This window comes from Tauraco erythrolophus, chromosome 1, assembly GCF_009769465.1.
Source record: "Tauraco erythrolophus isolate bTauEry1 chromosome 1, bTauEry1.pri, whole genome shotgun sequence".
Taxonomy (NCBI): domain Eukaryota; kingdom Metazoa; phylum Chordata; class Aves; order Musophagiformes; family Musophagidae; genus Tauraco; species Tauraco erythrolophus.
The window spans coordinates 95,904,140-95,922,730 of NC_141465.1; positions in this window are offsets into that span (position 1 = coordinate 95,904,140).

Below are 18,591 nucleotides of genomic sequence, written 5' to 3' on the forward strand. Positions count from 1 at the left end.
TAACTGCCTTTAAGTGCCATATAATTTTTACAGTTTATGTGCAACATTAAATGTTCTAAACTTCCTGAGTTACGAAATAATAAATACAAATAAAACTGAAATAAAAATAAAATGTTTCTAAACTTTTTTCATGGAAATTGAGGAGCATGTCTATTATGCAGTGTATGTGTAACTTATCAGAGAAGGGAGAAGGAGAAAACAGAGAAAAGAGGGGAAGGAAGAAATAGGGAGTGAAAAAATACAAGAAAAGACTCCTATGTAACTAAATCAGGTGCCTGAACTCAGACCTATACATAGTTTCACTGCATATTTCCTTATTCATATAGACGAGGTTGTTAAATGTCATTGCTGTGGGAGTTTAAACAGAAAGCTCAGCAACATAAGGATTATTAGACAAAATCTTTGTGGCTGGTAGACCTGAAAGAATTCTATGCCACAGCAAACTGTTACGTTATCCTCTGCCACTGTAAAATGTGACTACCGTCCTAGGAAAAAGAAATAACTTTTGTTGTCTCACCAAAACAAAATATTTGCACCTGTGCTGCTACTAGTACCATTACAACTCTGCAGTGGATAAGCTTTAATGTAGAATTAGGTCCTGAATGACAACACAAGCAATTCAACAGCCCTTATAAGCATTTTATGCTTTCAAATAATTCTTAAATATACCTGATATATGCACAACTATCTCAGAAGCTTAAAAATCATAGAATCATAGAATGGTTAGGGTTGGAAGGGACCTCAAAGATCATCTAGTTCCAACCCCTCTGCCATGGGCAGGGAAACCCTCCACTACACCAGGTTGCCCAAAGCCTCATCCATCCTGGCCTTGAACACTTCCAGGGATGGGGCATCCTCAACTTCTCTGGGCAACCTGTTTCAGTGCCTCACCACCCTCTGAGTGAAAAATTTCATACTTATATCCAACATAAATCTGTCCTCTTTCAGTTTAAATCCATTGTCCCTTGCCCTGTCACTACATGTTCTTGTCAAAAGTCCCTCTCCAGCTTTCCTGTAGGCCCCCTTTAGGTACTGGAAAGCTGCTATAAGATCACCCCGGAGCCTTCTCTTCTCCAGGCTGAACAGCCCCAACTCTCTCAGCCTGTCTTCATAGAGAAGGTGCTCCAGCCCTCAAATCATCTTTGTGGCCCTCCTCTGGACTTGCTCCAGCAGCTCCATGTCCTTGTGTTGGGGACTCCAGAGCTGAACACAGTATTCCAGGTGGTGTCTCACGAGAGCAGAGTAGATTTTATACAGAATCACCTCCCTCAACCTGCTGGCCATGCTTCTTTTGATGCAGCCCAGGATACAGTTGTCTTTTTGGACTGCCAGTGCACGTTGCCGGCTCATGTTGAGCTTCTCATCCACCAGCACTCCCAAGTCCTTTTCCTCAGGGCTGCTCTCAATCCATTCTCCTCCCAGCCTGTGCTTGTTCACGGGATTTCCCTGACCCACGTGCAGGACCTTGCTCTTGGCCTTGTTGAACTTCATGAGGTTCTCACAGGCCCACCTCTCCAGCCTGTCAAGGTCCCTCTGGATGGCATCCCTTCCCTCCAGCGTGTCCACAACACCACACAACTTGGCGTCATCTGCAAACTTGCTGAGGGTGCACTCAATCCCACTGTCCATGTCACCAACAAAGATGTTAAATAGCACTGCTCCCAGTACTGACCCCTGAGGAACATCACTTGTCACTGGCTTCCACTTGGGCATTGATCCGTTGACCACAACTCTTTGAGTGTGACCATCCAGCCAATTCCTTATCCACCGAGTGGTCCATCCATCAAAACCATGTCTTTCCAGTTTAGAGACAAAGATGTCATATGGGACAGTATCAAACGCTTTGGATAAGTCCAGGTAGACGATGTCAGTTGCTCTTCCCCTATCCATCAATGCTGTAACCTCATCATAGAAGGCCACCAAATTAGTCAGGCAGGATTTGTCCTTAGTGAAATTAATCAACTTCTCTAAAGAAGTCAGATTTTAAAATTATCTCTTGGAATTTCCTGTTGACTGAATTCTGATAGCTCTGTGCTCAGTATGTTGATGCTAGCTGTTTTCTTATATTGATTTCTAGGAATTCTGTTCTGGTGCTTCTTATTGACATCATGCGCTCTACATGAGTTCAAGTGCTTTGCTGAAAATTTTGGATTTTATTCTGGAAGAGCAGGATTTGTTTGATTAAAAATACATTTGCAGAAGTCTATGTTTGACCTTAAACTCTCTACAAAGAGAAATATGCTTCCACCATTAATTGCAGGAGTTGGCATGTACCTGCATGAACTTCATGAGGCTACTGTTGGCCCATTTCTCAGCCTGTCAAGGTCACCCTGCATGGAAGCCTTGCCCTCCAGCATACTGACCACTCGTCACACTTTGGTGTCATTCAGAAATTTGTTAAGAGTGCACTCCATCCTATCATCCAGGTAATAATGAAGACATTAAACAGTATTGGGTCCAGTATTGATCCCTGTAGGATGCTACTAGTTACTGATTGCCAGCAGGACTTTGTACCACTAATCATAAGGCACAATATTGGGGATAATACTGTGATGAGGTTAATACTGTTTAATATATTAATTAATGACTTGGACAGTCTGATGAAATACACTCTTGGCAAGTTTGCAGATGGTATTAAACTGGGAGGGGTGTCTGACACACCAGATGGTTTTGCCACCATTCAGAGAGACCTGACCAGACTGGAGAACTGGGCAGAGGGAAATGTCAAGAAGTTCGACTAAGGGAAATGCAGAATTCTGCATCCAGGGAGAAATAATTCCAGGCACCAGTAAACACAGGGACCAATAGTCTGGAAAACAGTTTTGCAGAAAAGGCCCTGGGGGTCCTAATGGACAACAAGTTGAACATGAGCCAGCTATGCACCCTCACAGGAAGGAAGACCAATACTATCCTGGGCTACATTAAGAAAATAATTGCCAGCAGGTTGAGGGAGGTGACCATTCCCTTAAATTAGTACTGGTGACGCCATATTTGGAGTGCTGTGTCCAGTCCTGAGTTGCCCAATACAAGATATGTACTTACTGAAGCAAGGCCAGAGCAGGGCTTCAGGAATTGAAACACCTATGTGACTGAGATCTAAGAGAAACGGCCACACAGATAAGAGGTCAGTGAAGATGGGACGGAACAGCGTGTGCTGCGGCTGAGTCCCTCTTGCGAGCGGCCCCGTGTAACCAGGCTTTGGTGGAGCAAGCAGAGACCCACTCGCAGCCCGTGGAGGACCCACGTCGAGAAGAGATGCCAGAGCCTGAGTATGGTACGCATCTAGAGTCCGTGGGATGACCCCCACCGATGGGGAGGTGCTTTGTTAAAGGAGATGCCTAAGCCTGAGACTATTGTGAATCATGGGCACAGGTCGAGGCGCATTTGCGCATTTTCCTTTTACGCATCTAAGTCTGTACGGAGGCGCATTTAACGTCGATATGCCGACCCACGCCGGAGCGCGTTTAAAGTCTGTATGACGACCCACGCCAGAGCGAGTGGCTACAGCTCCTTAAAGGTCCAGGACTGGTAAAGCCCACACTTGGGGCAAATCTGATGGGGTAAGGATTTGCCTCCTAGCAGGCAGGATTCACGCTTTTCGCCGTGAGTAGGGGATCCACTGGAGCAAGGGACAATGGTGTAAGGACTCCTTTTCCTTTAAGAGAAGTGGCAGTAACAACATGGAATGAACTGACCTGCACTCCCCCATTCCCTGCCCCCTGCGCCGCTGGGGGGAGAAGGTAGAGCCGGGAAGAAGAGGCAAAGGGGGGAGTAGTGTTGTTTGTAAGATCTGGCCTTGTTTTCTTGTTATCCTCTCAAGTAACCGTTTTTGTTTGCTTTTCTCTTTGTAGGTAGCTGTTAATAAATAGTTTTGCTTTAAGAAAACAGCCTCTTTTGCCCGGGACCGTGGTTGGCGGGTGCTCCTCTGTTCCTGTCTCGACCCTCAGCTCTTTTATTACATTTTTCTCCTCTCCATTTTACTGGAGTGGGAGAGCTGCGTGGGGTTTAGTTGCCGGATTGGCCTAACCCACGACAGTCTTTCATGTGAGGAAAGGCTCAGAGAGCTGGGACAGTTTAGCCTGGGAAAGAGAAGGCTCAGGGGGCTCTAACTGATGTGTAAAAACACCTGATGGGAGAACGTAAAGCAGATGGAGCCAGACTTTTCTCAGTAGTGCTCAGAGGTAGGACAAGAGGCAACGGGTGCAAACTGAAACACTGGAAATTCCATCTGAATATAAGAAAACACTCTTTTACTGTGAGGTTGGTCAAGCACTGGCACAAATTGCTTATGAAGGTTGTGGAGTCTCCATCTTCAGAGAAAATCAAAACCTGGCTGGACATGGCCCTGGGCAACCTGCCCTAAGGGACCCTGCTTGAGTAGGGTGTTGAATAAGGCAATCTCAAGAGCTCTCTTCCATTTTAAAAGGTTCTGTGATTCATTGAGCCAAGCTGTCCAAACAAATTTGCACCCACTCTATCACTTACTTATCTATCCCATTTCTTACCAATGTGATAACAATGCAAGTGAACATTAAGAAATACTTGTTTAATAGTTGTATTAAAATAGATAAACTATGTACATTTTGTAGAAGACAAGAAAATGTGATTTTGTGTCAGCAACATTTCACAGGCATACACGTTTAAATTTCTTTTAGGAATTGGAGTTTTGTCTTGTAGAGAATAAATCTAGACAAATCTTAGTCATCAAACTCAAACTACCTGAGGGAAAAAAATAGCATCTCAGGATTTTGAATATACTATTACTAGAGTTTCTGAGATTACAGTGTTGATGTTCTATGTGTACAAAGACAGCAGACAGCAAAAGTGTCCAAGATTAAACAAACAATAACCACTGACACCTATATTCACTAACTTTAACTCTGAAATCTTTCTTGATATGTTAAACAAAGCATCCTTTGAGAACAAATTCCCAGTTTCCCTTGCTGCAGAAACAATAATGAACCTAAGAGAAAATTTCCTACACATTTTTTATATTGACATACACAGGAGATTTAAATATAATTAAGGAAAAAAAAGAATTAGTATTCACTATCAACTTATGGCTCTTCATAATCTAGCTAATGACTGACATTAGGAATGCAACTTTGAAAAAAAAAATTACAAAACAGCTATCACAGTGCAGCAACAATAAATTCTCCTGGAAATTCTCTAATTATTTCAAGTGCATTGAAATGCCTGTTCATAACTTTTGATTCTTTTGTCTAATTCAAAGCTCATCAAAAACACAGACTTCCAAGTTTCATTATTATTTATCTTATCATCAAGTGTAGTCATGGAATTTTTATGTATATAATCCTACAACCATATAGTAGAGAAAATGAGATTACTCAAATATGTTCTTCCACTTCAGTAAAATTCACATGAATATTACATATATACTTACAGCCACTCTGTAGAAATAATGAGATTATAGCTACTCTACTCCCTCTAAGGATAATAAGAAAAAAATATAGTACTCTACACGATTATATTTCTTGAGTAATTTTAAAAGACAAAGGAGCATGCTTTTTTATAATAATAAAAGTGCAGAAGTGTCACTACTAGTTCTTCATGGAATTAGCTCTTACAATGTATTATCAATACATATAAGGAGGACAGTGAAATTCCTTTTTATTTTTACTAGCCAAATTAGAAAATACATAGCAGGGAAAAACGAAACACTTTAATTATATTGAAAGAAAAAGAACATCGTGAAATAAACAGTGTGCTTCTATTAGCTAAAATAAATATTTTTTTCTCTTCTTTTTTTTAATATATTGTTTTTTATTCAAAGATTTAGCTAACCTGTTCCAGTTAAAAGGAATAGGCTGTAGTATGAGCTGATTTTTTTTGATGCAGTACTACCTATTATAAAGAATATACAAAATCCCATTTCCCTGAATGCAGCAGAAATAAAATAACAAAACCAGGATTTTTTTCTTACAAAGTAAAGCTTTTTTTTCGGCTATCAGTCAGTACAGAATCTAGTCTACCCAAACTGTTTTCAGGACCAAACAATATATATCGATTCAGGTGGTTTGATGATTCTTGATGACTCCCTATGAAGCATTCTACTTCTTTAAGCTGTTTTTCCCTTTAGATATAGAAACTCAGTAGTGTGTTTTGGCCTACATTTCAACTGTATTTTCTCCTCATAGGAAGAGAACTATAATTTATTTTGGAAAATAAGAACAATTCTTTTATCAAAGCAATTAATTAGCAACTTACTGTATGGGATGTATGGCTATACTACATTTAAGAGTCCTGAAATATCAGGCAAACTCCATATATAAATAAAATAACTTCCTTAAATTATCAGTGCAGATTTCATATTGGTAATGGTTAGCTGGAAGTCTTCAACACTGTCTGAACTAGCTCTTTCACCATTCCTATAAGTTATAATCACATCACACGAAGATTATTTAAAAAACGTATGACAATAAGCATTTGTCTTGGAGACTGATCACAGTATTTCAGGAAATGAAACTACTCAAGGAAAACCAATCATACATTTGTTAGATGAGATAGTTCTGCTGTTATACAGTTACCAGGTTTAAATCACAGATATGGTATATCAAGATGGATATCAAGTTTCTATTTTAGAAGAAAAGGTAGATTGCAATGGAGCCATACTTTTTCAGGTTTTCTCCACTAAATCATCCTTTTTCATTCCTAGTTTCTTTCACTTTGAATTACAAAGATAGACAGACACTTAAACAACTAGCTTTTATGATGCATCATTTATGTACTGACTAGGCAAAAAGTCTTCAGTTCATGCTGAATGACAATACAGTGTAGATGTATGTTGCCAATATAGCATAGATATATATTAACAATATATTACGAATTTTCTTTCCCTCTCCAAGAAAATAAGTGTGAATCCGTCAGTTTTATGTCGTTGTATAAGAAAATTTAATAAAAACTTGAAGAAAGCAGATTTGGAAAAAAAACAAGAAACAAACAAACCTTACAACAGGATGGTTCCAACTACATATCATTATTTAATTTGGGTTTTAGCTATGTAGAATTTTTCTTTCCTATTAGTCTATTGTTCCCCACGTGAATAGCAACCATGTTTACCACTACTGTGAGTGGAGTAATACTTTTAGACATTTCAAGACCAGAGAGGAGAAGAGTTATAATATAAAGTAACCATTAAACCACAAAATATATCATAAAGTACAGTCTTTAGAAAGATATTGAAATCTCCATCTGAAAACTCTTTAGAAAGTCTCTCTATAAAATAGTGCTCTTTTATAAGTAACTTATGCAAAAATAAACAAACGAACAAAAGCTTGAAACAAAAAATTGAAAACGACAACAATCTTATTTAAAACAACTCCAAATTAAAGATGATATTCACATTAACTTAAAATATCTAAAAATTAGATGTCTAAATCTGAGCTCTTCAGTTTACTTCCCTTAGATACATTCAGATCACAATTCATGTAGTATAAAGCAGACACTTGTTTTAAGATTATTATCAATTCCTCAACACAGATCCTTTTTTTTTTCTCCATTGACTATAAAACAAGAAGCAGTATTTAGTACTGACTTAGACACCTTACCTCCAAAAACCTAAGATAAAATAGCAGACTTATGTGATTTGTATTCCTGTTCTACTATGGACACAGAGCATTAGGAATGGTATTGTATAAACCACAGGTCATCAGAATTTTGGGAAGCTGGAAGATTTTTTGAAAATTTTTCATTTGGCAAGCCAGATCTGTTTCTTCTGTGAAATTATAATCACTCTGTTGTATTTATGTGCATATTTTGTACATTAAACTTACCAAATGCAACTTTCATAACAAGTGAAATCTAGGGGGGAGTTATTTCAAAATGCCACTTTATACATAGATTAGAGTTCTATGGGATGTTATCTCCTTTATAAGATCTTAAAGATGTGACTGCATTTGAGCAAACGCATGCATGAGGGAATAAGTATTTGACTCTCTCCCATGTAACTTCTGAGTATGCATTCAGTATAGTACAATTTGACTCAAGCGCAGATATCTCAATGACCTTAAATTTCTTCATTCCCATGAGATACACAGTATTTTAGTGAGCAACTCTTTTATCAAAGTCTTTTGTGGATGGCAGAAAATGAGGAATAAAGCTAGTGTGTGTTCTTATGGCCCTGGCAAGTATCTCAGTAAAAATATAACTGGTTTGTGACCAGTCTGGATGATTGCTTGAAGCCTGAGTGAACAGAAGAGGTTTTTTTACCTCATGCCACTCAATATGGCAAACTTTGGTGATCTACATGGTAGAGGCTGAGAAAATTAACCAAAACTCTGAGAAAAAGAAGTGAAATCTAAAAAAATCGATAATAAGTAGAAGCTGAGTTGAAGCCTAACGTATACTGAAATTTAATTAAAATACTTCTTATCATATCTTAGTCTCTGTCTCTTCTTTATTGTTATTTAAAGGGCAAACACACCTAGAGGAAAGCCAAAGGAGGAGAAGAATAATTTTACTCTTCCTGCAGATCAGTCATGGTTGCTCTACTCTCAGATTATTTGCCTCTACTTCTCCCTTTTACATGAAGGTCAAGCAGAAGAATACACACTGTGCTCCTAAAACTGTCTTGTGTGTCTGTTTTGTAATCCCCCATCCCTGCTATAGAAGAAATGGCAAAGCTGGATACATAGGTTATTCAGCTTGGATCTGATCCTGGGGTTCCAGATTCCTACAAAAGCATGTAGCATCCTCAGCAGCAAATGGAATAATAATAATAAAAATTCCCACAAAGAGAAATAATTCAGAGATTCTGCAAACCATTAGTTTTGCCAGTGTGACTTCTCAATACCCATCTGGACATGTGGCACCAAATGTGGGGTGGCAAGGTTAAAATGTACGGCAAGGTGTGCTAAAGGACCAGTAAAACTCTGTATATGGCTGTGGTACAGTTACTTAAGTTAAAACACAAATTTATTGTAGCTCAAGATCAACGAATAATAAATCTGGCAAAAATCTGACATCCTGAGGTGCAAAGAACAGTAGCCCAGTGTCATGGTTTAGCCTGGACAGCCACTAAAAGCCACAAAGCTGCTTGCTTATTCTCCTCCACTCCCAGGGAATGCAGAAGAGGATTAAAGGGGAAAAGGGAAGGAGGCTCGTGAGTTGAAATAGGAACGATTTAATAATAACAATAATAATAATTATATATGTGCATAAAGATAATAATATATACAAGCAAGTGATGCACAATATAATTGCTCACCATCTGGTGACCAATGCTTGTCCCATCCCCTTGAAAAATCCCAAAACAGATAAATCCCAACACCATAATCCTAGAGGAGCAAGAAGCCCGAAAAGAGATTGAGATAGAGAGCACTCTGAAAGTCCGAGAGTGAGAGGCCCTGGAAGAGCAAAAGCCCTTCTTTCCAGTTAACCCTCATCTATATACTGAGCATGGCATTGCATGATATGGAATACTTCATTGGTCAATTTAGCCCTCAATCCTAAGTTAAATTCAAATTGTAAGGGGAATTGCAGACCCTTTGTCCCACCTGTGCTCCTCCTCAGACTGTTGTGCTCCTGCACGCTGGCAGAAACATGGCAAGCTGAAAAGTCTTTGATGACTCAGTATCAACTATAAACATCAGTGCGCTATCAATATTCTTCTCATAACGAATCCCAGACTAAAACCAAAACACAGGGCTCTTCTAGCCACTAAAAAGAAAAACTAACTCTGTCCCAGCCAAAACCAGGACACCCAGTAGGTCAGCAGAGGTGAGGAAGGTGATGCATAACCTTCAAACCTTAGCTGAAAACACAAGAGACAAGAAGACTGTAGTAAAAAAAAAAAACCCAACCAACCAACCAACCAAGTCATACAACCAGAAACCTCTACTGATGAGGAAGAGCTTACCGTTATCATCTTGTTCCGCCCTGAAAAGAATTCTGCATGCTGACTGTTGTGTTTTAACACAGCAGGAAGGTAAACACCATACAGCTGATTGCTCACTCTCTCCCCTCAGTGGGATAGGGGAGAGAATTGGAAAAAAAAGTAAAATTTGTGGGTTAAGATAGATAGTTTAATAGGACTGAAAAGAAAGATAATAATAATAATAATAATAATAATAATAATAATAATAATAATAATAATAATAATAATAATAATAATAATAAAGAATATACAAAACAAATAATGCATAATGCATTTGCTTGCCACCTGCCAACAAATGCCTAGCCAGTTCCTGAGCAGCGGCCCCCTGGCAAACTTTCCCCCTAGTTTATATATTGAGTGTGATGTCATACGGCATGGAATATCATCCTTTTGGCCAGTTCCGTTCAGCTCTTCTGGCTGTGTCCCCTCTCAGCTTCTTGTGCATCCTCAGTCTCCTTGCTGGCAGGGCAGTATAGAAACTGAAAAGTCCTTGACTTAGTTTAAGCACTGCTTAGCAACAACCAAAACATCAGTGTGTTACCAACATTATTCTCATCCTAAATCCAAAACGCAGCACTATACCAGCTATGAGGAGGAAAATTTAACTCTATCTCAGCCAAAAACAGGACAACATCCACCCTTTATTCTATACCATCTACGTCATGCCCAGATCCCATACTTCCAAAACATTACAGTTCATCACCACCATCTTTCCTGTTTTTTTTTTTTTTATGTATACACACAGATATCATTTCCTTATAGTCTATGGACCATCTCTCTAAAATGTCTGTTGAGTTCATTTAGTCCATGACTTTGGGTTCCATCTGCCACAACACTCCTTCAGGGCTGATGTGTGGTGCTGGGTTATTGTGTGTTGAAGCCAGTTCTGGTTCCATCACTGCTACACTTGCACGGTTCTATCATCGCTGCACTTTGCTTAGTTTCATCAAAACTCGTTCTTCATTAATCTGGGTGATTCTTACTGTAGTACTGTTGCTATGACACACAGCATCCATAGTAGTGATGATATACAGTATTATATAACAATTAACATCATAGAATTCAAATCTTTGGCTATTGTCAACCAAAATCAAATTCCTTTAGGGTACACATCAGACTTCCTCGTCCTTCTGCATTATCCACCAAGTGTACCTCAGTCCTTGAGCAAAAGCAATCCCATGGATGGGTTTGCCTTTGCTTGAGGCAGGAATAACTGTCTTCCCCAACGCGTTTTTTACGTGCACTACAGGGACTTTATCCTGTTCTACAGTACATAAATTTTCTGATTGGGCAGAATCAGCTTGACTGGCAGATTCCCTAGTCTTGACCAACCAGGTGGCTTTTGCTAAATGTGTATCCCAACATTTGAATGTTCCAGTAACCATTTCTCTCAGTGTAGTGTTTGACAGTAGATTGTATCATTTGATTTTCCTGAAGGCTGGTGCATGATAAGGGATGTGATATATCTATACAATGCTGTGATTTTTGACACAGGTGTGTATGAGGTTGTTTTGGAAATGAGTCTTGTTGTCTGGCTCAATTCGTTCTGGGTCGCCATGTCACCAAAAGACTTTCTTTTCAAGGCCTGAGAGAGTGTTCCGGGCAGTGGCATGGGGCATGGGCTGTGTTTCTAACCATCTGATCGCTGCTTCTACCATTGTAAACACATGGCACTAGCCTTGGTGAGTTTGTGGGGGTGTGAAATAATCAGTCAAGCCTCTCCATATTTAAATTTCAGCCATTGTCCCTCAGGCTTTAACTACTTGGCTTGTTTGGTTGCAGCGCACGTTTCACATTCATGGACAACCTGTGCAATGGTGTCCATGGTCAAGTCCACCCCTTGATCATGAGGATCTCTTGCTTGATGGCCTGAGATGTCATGGGCTCACTAAGCTATAAATAATTCACCCTTATGTTGCTAGTCCAAATCTATCAGAGTCACTTCAATCTTAGGAGCCTGATCCACCTGCTGGTATTTCTGATGTTCTCCAGAGGCCTAACTCTTGAGTACAAGAGCATCTGCATGATACTTTTACAACCAGATCCAATAGCTGGGCAACAATATCTTGTCACAATGCAGCAGCTCAAATGGGTTTTCTGGTGTGTGGCCAGTGGCTCTGCTTCCATTGTTGTCACTATCTCCCCAGACCGTTTGCCACCATCCCTGCTGAGTCAATATAGTGATAGATTACTGGCCACTTTTTTCAATCAGTAATGTCTAAAGCCAGTTGGATGATCCTCACTTCTGCAAATAGGCTCGGTTCGCCTTCTACTTCAGCAGTTTCTGCGACTTGTTGTATAGAACTCCATATAGCAGCCTTTCAACTCCAATGATTTCCCACAATACAAGAGAACCCATCAGTGAACAGGACATACTGCTTCTCATTTTCTGGCAGTTTATTGTACAGTGTGGCTTCTTCAACACGTTACTTACTCCTCTGGTGATATTCTGAACTCTGTGCCTTCTGGCCAGTCCATGATCACTTCCAAAATTCCCAGGTGACTGGAGTTTCCTATCTGAGCCCTTTGTGTGATCAATGCGACCCACTTACTTCACGTGGCATTGGTTGCATGATGTGTAGAAGATACCCTTTCTTTTAACATCCAGCCCAGCACCAGCAGTCGCGGTGCTAGGACAAGCTGCACTTCAGTGCCAACTATTTGTGAAGCAGCTTGGACTCCTTCATATGCTGCCAAAATCTCCTTTTTAGTTGGAGCGTAGTGGGCTTAGGATCCTCTGCACCCCTAAATTCAAAACCCAAGGGATCAAACTCGAGTTTCCCCTGGTGCTTTCTGCCAGAGGCTCCAGGTGGGGCCATTCTCCCCAGCTGCAGTGTGGAACACATTTTTAACATCTTTCCCTGCCTGGACTGGTCCAAGGGTTGCTGCATAAAATATTTCCTATTTACTGTGTTCAAAGGCATTGTTGCTCAGGGCCCCATTTAAAATCATTCTTTTTCTGGGTCACTTGATAGATAAGGCTTGCGATCAGACTGTAATTTGGAATATGCATTCTCCAAAAATCCACAACGTCTAAGAATGCTTGTGTTTCCTTTTTGGTAGTTGGAGGAGACATAGTTGTTATTTTGTTCATCACATCCGTTGGGATCTAGTGACATCCTTCTTATGTTATTTTATTCCTAAAAACTGGATCTCCTGTGCAGGTTCCTTGACCTTACTTTGTTTTATGGCAAAACTTGGATTTTCCCCTAGCCTGGTTTCTAAAATGATAAAGAAATTGCTACAAGTGCATATATATTGCAAATGTGCAATGTGTACATGCAAAAAATATTTATACATTTTACATATATATTCACATAATAGATACATGTAATGTACACATACATTCAGTTAGGAAATTAGAAATCACTGTGATGGAAATGAATGACAGATGAGGCAAGTTTTAAACTTCAGGATAAAAATTTATTGAGTTGCTATTCATTAGCAATAAACATTGCCAATCTTAGTTCTTACTTTTTACCAGTTGTTATTACTACATGTATAAAACTGTCCTTAACACTTGGAACTTAAATCAGCAACAACATGTAGCTGATACTGTATAGTTAGAATTGACAACTACAGCCCTTGATTGTGGTCAAGATGGCCACGTCTGAGAACTCTTCGACAAGGGAAGCTGGAATCAAAGTGGGAATCTTCAGTCTTTCCCATTTTGCCTTTCTCTTCACTGATGTTTCGTGTTCCCCAGTGCTCTCTCCAACAGAAAACAGGTGATCTTACCTGCTAAGGACAAAGATGATCTTCTGGGACCTGGACTTGCTATCATTTTACCAAATATTGTTCCTCTTACTCTACATTCTTTGTTCATCTCTCATAGATTTTACTACTTGCATATATTTTCCTGAACCCTCCTTGTGGACCTATGCTGCAAGCCTCCTTTCCAATAGCATTTTACATACATACACACAATACAAGATATTTCTTCTCTTACAAAATACTACGGATTGCGTTACAAAATGCTTTATGTTTTCTGCTTTATTTTCTACTAATATTTTCTGGTTTTTCAACTCAACTGGTTTAATTTACTTATGTCTAGGTATAAGACAAGGAAATATTAATTTAATCTTGATTAGTCAAATTCTACCTTACATATACAACAGGACACTGTTTTGGCTACAACATTGAATGCAATCAGCTCTTCCATAATTTGCTCTACCTCTGGTGTCATGATTCTGGCACTTCTAGCTGCACAATGCCTGGTTTCAGTGGGAGATATGAAGGACATATTTTTAAACAATGTATCTGGCGTTTTGGTGACTGTGGTAATCTCCTGGAATGTGAAGAATGCAACTGCAGAAATTTAAATCCAGGTCTCCTGATCTCTTAGGAAATGTTCACTTTGAAAATGTATTCAAAAATCTTTGATTTTAAGTGAAGCAACTGAAATAATACAGTAAAGACAAAAAAAAATGCGAAGTATAGCTTTTTCTAAGCACACTGAATACATTAGGTCTCTTTTGCATTTGGTTTTGTATTTTATCTAGGCATTTGCAGCTGTAAATACATGCCTGCTCATGATCTTCAGTTTTAGGGTCTAAAGTATTTTCAAGTGGCTGAGCAAGTTTGACAGCATTTTTCTATATTACTCTCCAGGAACTATGCATAAATTTGATTTAAGTATCCTTTTCATCTATGATTTGTTTTGTTGTATTTAAAAACGAGCTCTGATTTTGAAAGAATCCTCACTATTTTGAGCCTAACTGATTCTGAATGTACTGTTTTGTACATGGTTTCAGATATTACTGAAAGGAGAAATATTAGATGCTGAAAGATAGCATGTATATACACACATACATATTTATCATAGTGCAGAAAGTTGAAATTAATGTAGGATGATTGACAATACTGTCATATACATTAATAATACATGGAATATTTTCTCTTAGGATATCGAATCATGCATTCATAAAAATATGCAGGGACATTATTTGATAGCTGCATTAAATATGGCAGAACTGTATCATCTAGCAAATACATTCTAATAACTCTTACCATTCAACTCTTTTTGCAGTTGTCAAGATAGTACTGTGTGTGAAACTGCAGATCAAAGTGCAAATATTTGGGTTAAACGGAAGACTACAGGGATGAATTTAAGTAGAATTAAGAGAAAAATCAAGAAACCAGCATGTTTTAACAATCCTGTGAATATTAAAAAATGTTGATCTATAATTAAGGGAAGAAAAAAAGTAGTTATGTTTGTCAAAGAATAATCCATATTAGAGAAGAATTTATTTTCTGTGTGTGTTATATCTAAGAAGACTTGGATCAGTCATGACTATCTTTTCCATTTCTCTTCCTAAAGTGGTAGCACTGCTAACTTATTTCAGGAAGTTCCTTCTATTTTCCCTCAAAGTGAGGAAAAAATTGCACTACTAAACATGGGAAACTTCTCATTATACAATCCTGAGACTAATTTTGTTCATCCCATTAATGGAGTCAAAGAAGGGGTTAGGCTAGTGGTATTCTTAACTAAAACTTAGACTAGACAGTTCGCTTAAGACTAAGGTAAATCCCGTATTCAGAAAATGTAATCCAAATTAAAAAATGTATAAATTTAAAGTGTCTTATTTAATTAGTCTTTAAAACTTCTACAGAGACTTTTTAAAATTGAAATTAAATGCTAAACTCTATACAGTGACTACAGATACAGACCTAGATGACTAGTGTGAATTAGATGTCTGATTTTAAGGCAGATATTAACTCTCTCCATATGGTATGTCTATTTAAGCAAGCTGCTTTTTAATAAATATATGTGTGCATCTCATTAGATATCCTGAAAACTAGTGTACTCATCTCCAGCAAAAAATCAATAGTTAGCTTTGTAAAAAAAATGCCTCCTAATACATCTGTCCAATTATAATACTTCTAATGTTTACCTGGTCATTTTCCATACAAGTATTTTCTGGTTAGCTCTTTTTTTTTTTTCTGAAAACTAGGTTTCTTTACATAGACAGTCAATCTCCTTGATACATGTTAAATCAAGTTATCAGAAGCCAGAGTTATTACTGAGAAAAACAGTGAACTGAAACCAAGTCAAGAAGAAGCAGTCAGTAAGCTTGAAAGACATTTTGCTAAGGTCTTGGCACTGGAAGTTAAATATTCTATAAATATAAACGTACAAAATAGTACATGAAAATTATGAGATACACTCATAAAAAAACATTCACAGTTCATACCCTTTCTGCATCAAAAAAAATAAAATTAAACCATGCCATGGACAATTATTTATGAGCAACTGATGATACCTTATGAGCAACTGATGATATCTATGACAGTCTGAGGTATGAGAAAGCTTAAGAAGACAAATTCATTTGATTTTTTTTCCCAGCAATTAATAGAGATGTAGGGAAAAGTCTTTTTTTGACTGTGAAGCTCCTAATCACATATCCAAGAATTGCAAAATATATGCACTCTTTGGTTAGTGAACTGCAAACAAAAATCCCTTGACAGTAATTTTCCAACCGATTTCGTGATACTGGTAACATTTCTATCAGCTATAAATGGTGGTTTAGCATGTTTACAGTATGAGATATACTATGAAAGTATTAAAGTTATTCCACATAGGGTTCAAACTTTCGCTTATGTAAATTCATTTTGTTTCACCATTTAAATAATGATGGAGTGTTAGGGGTACTGGTTTATCTTTATTATATTTTATTTGCAAGCATTGTAAATTTATAATAAGAAAGAAGTTTTCTTTTCATGCAAACATTAAATGATACCTGAGACAAGAATTATTAGACTGTTTTCACTCAAGTTTTTTCATCTGACTTAGATAAAATGCAAGAAGATTTTTTTTTCTGTGATCAGAGGCTCCCACTATTACCAATAATAACAGTAATATAAAAAAACATATTGCCAGTTGTATAATGACAAATAAGAAAGACTTTCTTTCTGGAAAAGAAAAAAGTTTCTAGCAGGCTTGATCCACGCAGCTGGACAAATACAACTCCATTCCCAGCTTGTAGTGCAAGGAGTAACTCCTCAAATTACTGGAATTATTATTTTTTCTAGAAAAAGACTGCTATCTCTTCCTAATAGATGGAAAAGACTACTACTGTTCCAAGAGAAGGATGGGTGTATATGCTAATGACAAAATATTAGAAAAATCTAAATCAGAATCAGTTTCAAATTGTTCAGAATAGACCTCATGAAATGTGGGAGTTTAAGAAAAAGTCCTGTGAATCAATCATGTTTATATTTCTTCTCTGCTCTAAAATTATGTCTGAACATTATCTACTATATGATGCCCTTGATAAAACAAAGGAAAAAAAAGTATATCAAAAGACATGTTTGTTCAATCATTCATATCATTGTCTTGTTACTAAGTTCATTTCAGATTCCAAAACTCTTGTCATGTCTTCTGACATTTGAAGAAATTTCTAAGTTTGTAAAGTATAAATCCAATGAAAGGTTTTAGATTGTATTAAAAAAAAAAACACTGAAAACTTCTAATCTTTCTCTTTGTTTGTAGTGAGTCGCATTGTAGCATAGAATACAATTTTAAGATTAATTAAGCAGCAGTAGTTATGGAATAAGAGATATTTTACTTCTCATTTAGATTACAAATTTTATTTTAAAATGTAAAATGCAATGGCAGCCGCAGTTCATTCCTCTTCTGTTGTCTGAAAGGGTTGAAATATTCAACTATTTTTTGGTCCTTCAAATTATTAAAATAACTGAAATTAAATAGGAGAAAATCATCAATATGTTGAAAGTGGAAAATGAGACTGAATCCTCAAACTGCACTGGGCTGCCATGGAAGATTTCAACTAGATTTAACCCTCAATTTTCTATCTTGCTCTGAATAAAGAAGATAATTTAAAATGTCACAAGGATGAATTGTACCTGCAGCTGAGGACAGCCATAGTTAGTCAGTAATAAAGCAAAACATTACAGGTCAGCAGAATGAATTTAAGATTTTAATTGAATGACTCAGGGGAGACAGGATTTTGTTCTACATATAAAGTTGCATAATCAAAAACTCTTGGTTAGACATTTGGAGGAGAGGGTCTTGGTGAGACTAAGAGATCTGTTGGAGACCCATGGACAGAGAGACTTTGAAGACAGGAGGCTCTAGGGTGGCAAGAGAGGATTCAAGGAAGGACTGACAGGGCTGCAGAAGTGGGCACTGAAGTGACATCCAGAGGATGCCATGACCCAACCCCAGGATGGTGCACTGCACAACTGCAACCACTGTGCTGAGCTACTTGACCTTCCTCTTAGACAGAGCCATCATCCCTCAAGGGACAGGAAAGTCATGTAAATAGCAAAATCGTGCATTCTTCTGTGATTAAAGCATTTGAATATTTGCGATTATTTAGCCTCTGCACTATCAGTTACATCTTAACTCTGACACAGCGGTATTCAGTGTTTTTCCTGACAATTTTGCTGATTGCATAAGTCCTCCCCCACTCCCTTCCTGTGAGCAGCTGAAGAATATGGATTAAGCTACCCATGTTTTCAGCAGAACAGAGAAGCAGCAGCATACTCTCAACATAAACAGCTGAGAGATAACAAACTCCAAAAAGTAGCAGCTGCTACATCTCAGGAGAAATCAGTCCTTCCCTATCTGAGCAGTCTACTTTTGCTTCCCAGTGATTTAAATTTCATTTCTCTTTGCCTGGGCAATCATTCAGAATCTCCACATAACCTGCTGTGGCTGAATCATGACACTT